We start from the raw sequence: 9,173 nt of genomic DNA on the forward strand, positions 1-9,173 counted from the left end.
CACACACACACACACACACACACACACACACACACACACACACACACCCCGTCCTTCCATTCATCCAAACGAGTATCAATATTCCATGGTCAGCCCCTCCAGACTTGATGTCATGTCATGGTTAAGATCCAAGCCCAAGATTTTCAAGGTGCTGTCCATTTCTCCTCAAGTGAGTCCATCTGGCATCTAACAACTGAATTAAAGGGCACATTTCACCACCACCAACATGTCTTTTAAATTTTCCTGATTGAAGTGTATCATTGACACCATCGGCAATGTTTCAGAAATGCAGAATCTCAGGCCCAGGGCTCTCAGCAGGTTAAGATCCCCAGATGATTTGTGTGCACATTAAAGTTTGATATAAATATAACTTTGACTTAACTGTTGTTATAAAAATTGGGGGGAAGGAAAAGGAAAGATATGAAAAATATTTTTTCATTGCAGTCATTCCTATTGAAAAAAAAAAAAAAGGAGGGAGGGGTTAATGATTTCATCCTCAGCAACTTCAGTAGCCAGCAAGAAAACACAAGCAGGGGCTGAACTCTTTATTTTCGCAACAGTTGCAAACTCCTAAAAGGTGTTTATGACTTCTGTCTTCTGACTCCTTATTTCACGTTCCACTGGCCTCCAGCCTGCGTCTCCTCTGGTCAGGATTCTTCACCTGGTGGACTGACCTGTCTTCATCCTTGCGGGCCTGAGCCATTGGTGATCCCAGCTGTAAAGCATCAAAACACGCTTCCATCTACATTTACCATTGGGCAGGATGATGTAGGAGGTACTCCTTGGGGACCCTCGGTTCCACCCGTACACCCCTGTGTGTGTGTGTGTGTGTGTATGTGTGTGTGATGAAGATCCCCAAATGGCCAGGTGGCGGTCTCAATTTCCAATTCAGTGGAACCATGGTTGTGCCTCCTGGTGGAACTGTTCTTTCCTTCAGTTTAAAGACAATCAAAACCCAGAGCGGTCTGAACAGGAAGCAGATGGAAGACATTCTGATGATGGCGAGAGTCACCACCATCATTTCCACCCCCACTTCTGAGACCTTTTGGAAGAAGCATAACGGAGTAGGTGTCTGGTTCAGGGCACGTATTCCCCAGGGGCCTGGTCTGGTCCAGCTACCAGGCCGAACTTTCTCTGCTCCAATGCCCTGCTTCCTTTCCCAGGAGTGCCGTCGGGCTCAATTCTGAGTTTGGCCAGGTGTCTTTGGAGACAGCCACCACCGCTGTGAGCAGACTGAAACCCGGGGGGGGGGGGGCGGGGGAGGACAACAGTGAGGCTCCCAGAAGGGGCTGTAAGCCACAGACTGGTCCTGGTCCAGCTGCTGGGCTGTTTTCTCTCAGTTTGGTGCCAAATTCCCACTCTGGCCTCAGTTTCCCTCTGGGTCCCAGTGGGGATAATAACATGGCTTCTCATCCCTGGCGGGGGGGGGTGTGCTGTGCAGATTAACTAATTAACGAGTGTGACATCGTCTGCTTCCACAAAGGGGCTGATGAAATGCTGAGCGTTGTTATTAGAGCCACGGAGGACGGGTGGCAGGCAGCGTCGACTGGGGACCGATCTGCTCCCTTCGCCTTCTTCCCACCCCCTCCTCCGTCTGCCCCGTGCTCTGCAAGCTGAACATTTTGCAAGACAAAAACCAAGATGATTTTTGGCACCCCAAAGACAGTGTATAACTTTTGCACATTTCCCCTGTACTGGAATGTGAGTTATGGCTGAGCTCCATAGTGTAATCTGTCTCCGAAAGCTGGCACAGCTGTGCCCTGCCCCAGACTCTCAGCTCCCGGCAGCTGCAGAATGGGGTGGTGTGGCCAGTGACTGCATCAGGGCAGAGCTGCCTGCAGAAAGACAACTGCAGAATTCTGAGCTGGGCACCAAGCCCCCGATTGCACTGCCCCATGGCGCAGGGGACTCAGGGACCACCTTTTCTCGCAGCCTGAGGGAGGGAGGGCCCACACAGCACACGGGCTGAAGGTTGGGGGGACTCAAAGCATGCAGGGTTTTAAAGTATAGAGTATCTGCTCATGGTTGTGGAAGATCCAATGACTCTATTTCAGCTTAGATGCAGGGTATAGGATAACTGGATGAAATCACAGCTCTGGGGCATGGTGACTTTAGCTCTAGCTTGCTCCCAGGTGCAAAAGTCCAGAGAGGCCCCTGAGTGTAGTGGTGAATGTGACTGTCCCCACAGCTGTTGTGAGATGCTGAGTCCCCTTCCCTGAGGGTTGTCGGGTGCTGGCTCCCACCCTGAGTCCCAGTACCTGTGTTGCGGTGGGAAGGAATCACTCGGTCCCATCACCGGGTAAATAAACCTGCATCTGAGAACCAAGGGGAATATTGTTTACCCAAATAGCACAAACTCAGCCTGCCTGGGGAGGTGAGAGAAAAGCTCTCAGGAGGCTGAGCTGTCAGACTCCCACAGGGAGAGAAATGAGCCACTTGTGAGGACTAGGGAATGCATGTGAATTGGGGTTTAGGGCACCTGGAGCCAGCTTTGGATTATCCAGGGCACCTACTGGCAGGATTTCAGCCCTTGTTCCCTCTGAAACTGCTGCCCTCCCTGCTTTCTTGTTTCTCCTGCTAGGAGATACAGGAACGGGCCATGGGGGCAAATAGCATGGAAGTGGGGGCTGGACCACCCGGCATTAAAAGGCCAGACACCACTGGGATGTGCTGAGGTCCTGTGCAAGAAGCAAGTTGAGAAGAAGGAGAAAGAGAAGGAGGAGAAGAAAAGTTGTTCCTGCCCCACAGAGGGGAGCCTACAAGCCTGTAAGTTTTATCTGAGCAAGCACAATTTGCAGAGCCTCAACAAATCCATATGGCGATGGGGTGATCATGGGGTGGAGATGCTGAAGGAGGTGATGGTGAAGATGGTTTGGGTGGTGGTGATGATAGGAGAAGGAAGACTGCTAGCTTCCACGGGGGAAGTACTGGGAAGCTTTTCTATTCCCGCCTCATTCTCCATCCACTTGGGTATCACCAGCATTTTGACTGTAATGCCCAGAGGACTGGGGGATCCTTGCATCTCATTAAACCAGCCTATTTGTAAGTGTCTGCTCCCTGATGAGTATTGTAGTAACTAGTTTTTCTCCTGGGGAACTAGGGGAGTGTAAACACAGATATCTCAGGGGAAAGCTGTGTGCTTACTGACTAGTGCAACGCATCTGCACTTTCTGGACACAAATAACAAGAGAAGAGAGTCTGTCCTCTTGAGGAAGTTCATCTATACACTCATTCACTCGGCCACTCATTCCCCCACCTGCCTCTTCACCCATCCATCTTGCCACCCACGTATTCACCCACTCACCCACCCTTCTACCCAGTCTGTCCATTACCCACCCACCCATTCATCTACCCTACTCCTCTATCCACCCACCTAACCCATCTACTCATCCATCCATCCATCCACTTATCCACACATCTGTCCATCAACTCTTCCATACATCCTCCCATCCATTTATCCAACTATATCCTAAATCATGACTTTTTGATTCTTCCTTCTAACTGTCTTTGGAACTACCCACTTCTATCCATTTCTACCAGTACCACCCAATCTGGGACATCCTTGTCTCTCTTCAGGGCAACTGCAACAGACTCCTCTCTGCTCTGACTGCTTATCTATTTTCTATCCAGTAAATAGTGTGACCTTTTATAAATGGACATCAGATTATGTCATGTCATTTCTTAAAATCTTGCTGTGGTTTCCTATTGCTCTTAAAATACAGACCCCATTTTTTTTCTGTATACAGTAAAACATACAGCTTGCAGAAGATACAGAACATTTCCAATTCCTGGTGCAATCAGTACCCACCCGCACCGCCCAGAAGTAATCACTATTTGGACTTCTATGTCATAGACCGGTTTTGTCTGTTCCTGAACTTCTTACAGATGGAATCATTTTTTTTAAAGACCTATTTATTTATTTGAGAGAAAGTGCGGGGGGAGGGGCAGAGGGATAGAGAATTTCAAGCAGACTCCAAGCTGAGTGCAGAGCCGGAAGCAGGGCTTGATCTCACTAACCTGAGATCACAACCCAGGCCAAAACCAAGAGTCCTGGATGCTCAACCAACTGCATCACCCAGGCGCCCCCCTACAAATGGAATCATATACAGATGGTCCCCAACTTACCGTGGTTCAATTTAAGACTATTCAACTTTATGATGGTGCAAAAGCAATACATATTCAGTAGAAACCATACTTCAAGTTTTGAATTTTGATCTTTTCCCAAGCTAGCGACATGCAGTGTGATCCTCTCTTGCGACGCTGGGCACTATTCAATAAATTACATGAGGAAGGCAACACTTTATTATAAAATAGGCTTTGCGTGAGATGATTTTGCCCAACCGGGAGATAATGTAAATGTTCTGAGCACAGTTAAGGGAGGCAAGGCTAAACTATGATGTTCAGTAGATTAGGTATATGAAATGCATCTTCAACTTAATGATATTTTCAATTGTGATGGGTTTACTGGGGCATAGCCCCACTATAAGTCAAGGAAGATCAGTAGTGGGCGCCTGGGTGGCTCAGTTGGTTAAGCGACTGCCTTCGGCTCAGGTCATGATCCTGGAGTCCCGGGATCGAGTCCCGCATCGGGCTCCCTGCTCGGCGGGGAGTCTGCTTCTCCCTCTGGCCCTCTTCCCTCTCGTGCTCTCTATCTCTCATTCTCTCTCTCTCAAATAAATAAATAAAATCTTTAAAAAAAATAAAAAAAGGAAGATCAGTAGTATGTACTCTTTTATGTCTGGCTTCTTTTGCTCGACATTAAGTCTGTGAGATTAATCCATGTTATTGTGTATCAGTGGCTCATTCTTTTTTTTATTACTGTGTAATATTTCATTGGGAGAATATACTATGATTTGTTTGTCTCTTCAGCTATTGATGGATATGTGATCTCTTCTGGTTTGGGGTACTAATGAATAAGCCTGCTATGAATATTCTCGTACAAGTCTTTTGTTGGGCTTTATGCTTATTTCTCTTGGATAGTGTGATGGGTTGAATTGTGGCCCTCCAGTGATGTCACATCCTAATCCCTGGAGACTGTGAATGTGTTACATGGCAAAGGGAGAATTAAGGCTGCTGATGGAATTAAGTTTGCTAATCAGCTGACCTTGAGATGGGGAGATTATCCTGGATTATCTGGGTGGGCCTACTGTAATTTCAAGGGTGTCCTTGTAAGTAGAAAAGGGAAGCCCAATGAGCAAACCAGTGAAATGGCAGCGAGAGGAAGACTCAAACAGCCATTGCTGGCTTTGAAGATGAACCAAAGAATGAGCTGGGAAAGGCAAGGAAATGGATCATCCCCTAGAGCCTCCAGAATGAACGCAGCCCTGCCAACACCTTGATTTTAGCCCAGCGAGACCCATTTTGGACTTCTGACTTCAGAACTGTAAGATAATAGATTTGTTTTTGTTTTAAGCCACCTATTTTGTGGCGATGTGTTGTAGCAGCAATAGGAAATTCGTATAGGCGGATGGGTAGGCGTGGAATTGCTAGGTCCTAGGATGGGCCAACGTCTCAAATTCCTCTCACGGTCCCCACCCCCCAGCATGTCTGGTCCTGCCAGCAGGTGCACCCCCATCTCAAGCCGCTCTCTGCTCTGTCCTCCAGTCTCCGGCCACACGAGCCACACCATCCACGCTGTTCCCCAGAGGTCTCTCTGTGCGTGCCGTTCCCGCTGCTGCGTGCACCCCCTCCCCGACTCTTTAGATACCAGGGCCCAGGATACGTCCTCAACGAGGGAGATCAGTTTCCTTAACTGATGTGTTCTTTTTCCCTGTCAAGGTTTGCCACGGCATGTTCCTTTAAGTAATCGAGTCTTGCCCCTCCCCGCCCAGCCAAACCTCCGTGTGGGCAGACTCTGGGTCACCGCAGCATCCACAGCACGTCGTCCGGTGCCTGGCACACAGTCGACCCACAGCACCGACCTGCTCAATGTTGGATGGAGGCTTTCTCTTTGAGAGGCAGGGGAGTAGACTCAAGGAGGAAGTCAGAGAGGAGGAGCAGGAGAGAGGGAAGAAGACAGGAGGAGAGAGAAGAGATGAGACCAAGAGAAAGAAGCATACACCCCGGAGACCACCAGCCCACGTTCTGCCCTCTGCTGCAGTCTCGGTTCACCAGGATTCCCAGGGCAAGAAGACTCTTAAAAAACTTTTCATGTGCATCAGACCCCCAGGAGGGAAATGATCTCTTAGTGAGAAAGGCCCTGTTTTCCTTAACAGACAGCTCGATGCCTTCCCAGGGACCTGTGACTCATGCTTACTGCCTTGGAAACAGTTGGCCTGGCCCCCGAGGCAGGAGGGATTTTTAAGTAGGTGAGGTGACCAAGACTCGGAAACAGACAGTGAGTTGACCAAGCCTCCTCCTCCCCAACATGTTAGAATTGGAGCTGAGACCCAAAACAGGGCTCTCTGAGACAGGTCAGCAGCGGGGTGGGGAGGGGTTGCCGGATTTAGCAAATAAAAGAAAACAGATGCCCAATTACATTGGAATTTCAGGTGAACAACAAATAATTTTTTTTAAAGATTGTATTTATTTATTTGACACAGAGAGAGAGAGAGAGAGAGAGAGATTGATCACACGCGGGGGTGGGGGGCAGAGGGAGAGGGAGAAGCAGGCTTCCCGCTGAGCAAGGAGCCCGACGCGGGGCTCGATCCCAGGACCCTGGGATCATGACCTGAGCCGAAGGCAGACGCTTAACGGACTGAGCCACCCAGGTGCCCCTACAACAAATAATATTTTTAAGACAAGTATGTCCCAAATATTGCACGGACATATACAGAATTACTGCCATTTATCTGAAATTCAAATTAACTGGGCATCCTATATTTTATCTGGCAATCCGAGGTGGGGGTCAGGGTTAGGGTGGGGCTGCGGGTGAGGTGGGGATTAATCTCTGCTCCACCACCAAGCAGGCCTTTCTGGGCACCCATGTCCCCATGCTGTTCAGATCACACAGCCTGCTGGTCCCCTGGATGCCCCCTGACCTCTTGGCCTCCTTGAATCACCTTCCGTGGCCTCTGAGCAGACTCTAGCCTTCTGCCAGGTCACTGGTCCTCAGCTCAGCTCATTAGACACATCTGTCCAGGCTGCCCCACATGCCAGTTACAGCAGAATCTCCGGGGGTAAGACTCAACATCAGGAGTTTGTAAAGCTCTCTGGGCGATCCCAGCATGCAGTGGAGTTTGAGAACCATGGTGCTAGCAGGACCCACGTTTGTTCTGCTCTTGGCCTCCCAGAAGAGCCCTCGGGACCTCTCCGGTCTCCGCTGCTCCCTTTTGCAAGCTGCTCTGTGCCAGGCTCTTCTGCCCTCCCTCCTCTCAGCCCTTTCTGGTCAATTGTGAGGAGCTTCCATTTCAGAGAAAGATGGTTTCTGTCTCTCCCCAGGCTCATCAGGAAAGCAGGGGTAGGAGCCCCCCATTTGAGATCCCTGTGCCCCTGACATGCCACCTACGGGCGATGGGGTCTGGAGCACTCGGGGGAGCCATTTGGGGTCCCAGGATAAAGGCCAGACAGAGAGCAGGGTGTTCTTTGAGCTGATTTCTTTGTTCTTAGAGCCCAATCCTTGAGGTGGGGTTGGATCTATTGGCTGTGGGTCTCTGTAGCCCCCCATGTCTCTCCTCCCATGGCATACAGTGTGCTTGTGATTACTTATCAGTGTCCATCTTCCCCACTAGACCCAACCCAAGGAGGGTAGGGGACCCGTCTGTCTTCTGTGTCCCCACAACTTGGCGGCTGGCTAGACCAGGGTCTCAGTTTATACTAGGGTAATTGGTGGATGAACCCTTAGCAATCATGAACTCCAACCCCACGCTTGTGGGGACCAGGAAGGGTAGGGGGTCCGCCCCCGTTGCACAGCATGATGGAGGCTATTAGGACTAAAATTCGAGGCTCTGATTTCCATTCCAGGGCTCCGTCCACTTGGTACCACTATCCCTCCCCAGCTCCCCATCCCTCCTGCCCCACCCCCCTCAGCCTGCTTTGAGCCATAAGCTTCTCCTCCATTCAGGATTACTGTCACCCCCCCCTCCACCCCCACACATTCGCTCTCTCTCTTCCTGAGGCTTTCCTTTCTGGGAAGGGTCAAGCTGACCCTGGCAGTGGGTGGGGAGACAGGCAGAGGCGAGAGGAGAGCTATAGTCTGTGGGAGACACCGGAAGTCCCTCTAGCAGAAGCCTCCTCTACCAGACAGACTTCTGGATGAAGAAGCCCCGCAGGGTGTGGGGTGAGCTGGGACTTCTATTTTGATAGGCCTGCAAGAGTGGACTTTGCCCTCTCTCCTGCCTCCTCTGAGAAAATACTTCTGGGCTACCAAGATCCCAGAACCTGCTTCTCCCAGGCCAGGCCTGAAGCGGGAAGGTCAGCAAGCAGGCCTTGGCGCCAAGTAAAGCCGGCTTTAAAGTCCAACCCCCGCCCCCACTTTTCTGGCTGTGAGACCCTCTTTGAGGCTTAAGTTTCCTAATCGGGAAAATGGGTCTAATCGTATTGCCATGGTGGGGCGGTGATAAGGATTCCAGGCATGGCACACTCGGCACATTGTAGGTGCTCAGCCAAGGGGCTTTTCCCTTTGCCCTGGGCTTTCAGTGACAAACTTGAGCATAGTTAGCAGAAACTCCAGGCTGATCCCCAGATCAGACGGATTGAAGTCACACATCCCCTCCTGAGGTGTGAGTCAGCAGGTGACTTTGTGGTAAATTTATGACTAACAGCGGCTTCCTAATGGGCACCAAAGTCTCTTTCAGAGACCTCCCTGCCTTTTGAAGTCAGTGTCCAGAGGGTAAGCAAGCTTTTGCTCCATAGGGCACTGGAGGCAGATTTGCCATGGGTCTCCCTAGAGAGCAGATATCAGAGGGGACAGAACCAGCCAGGCTGCAACCTGTGGGGCCAGTTGAGGAAACCACAGGGCTGGCCTTGGATTGCAGACACCCTCTCCTTCGTAGTTTTTAAGACAATTTTTTAAGGGACACCTGGGTGGCTCAGTCGGTTAAAGCATCCCACTCTTGATTTCAGCTCAGGTCATGATCTCAGGGCCGTGAGATTGAGCCCTGCATGGGGCTGGGCATGAAGTCTGCTTAAGATTCTCTTTCTCCCTCCTCCTCTGCCCCCTCCCCCTTTCTCTCTCTTTCTCCCTCTCTAAAAAAAAAAAAAAAAATTATTTGTGTCTAGCCAACACACAATGT

Source organism: Callorhinus ursinus, unplaced genomic scaffold (genome assembly GCF_003265705.2).
Source record: "Callorhinus ursinus isolate GAN/ISIS: 27379988/994484 unplaced genomic scaffold, GSC_fseal_2.0 scaffold51, whole genome shotgun sequence".
Classification (NCBI taxonomy): domain Eukaryota; kingdom Metazoa; phylum Chordata; class Mammalia; order Carnivora; family Otariidae; genus Callorhinus; species Callorhinus ursinus.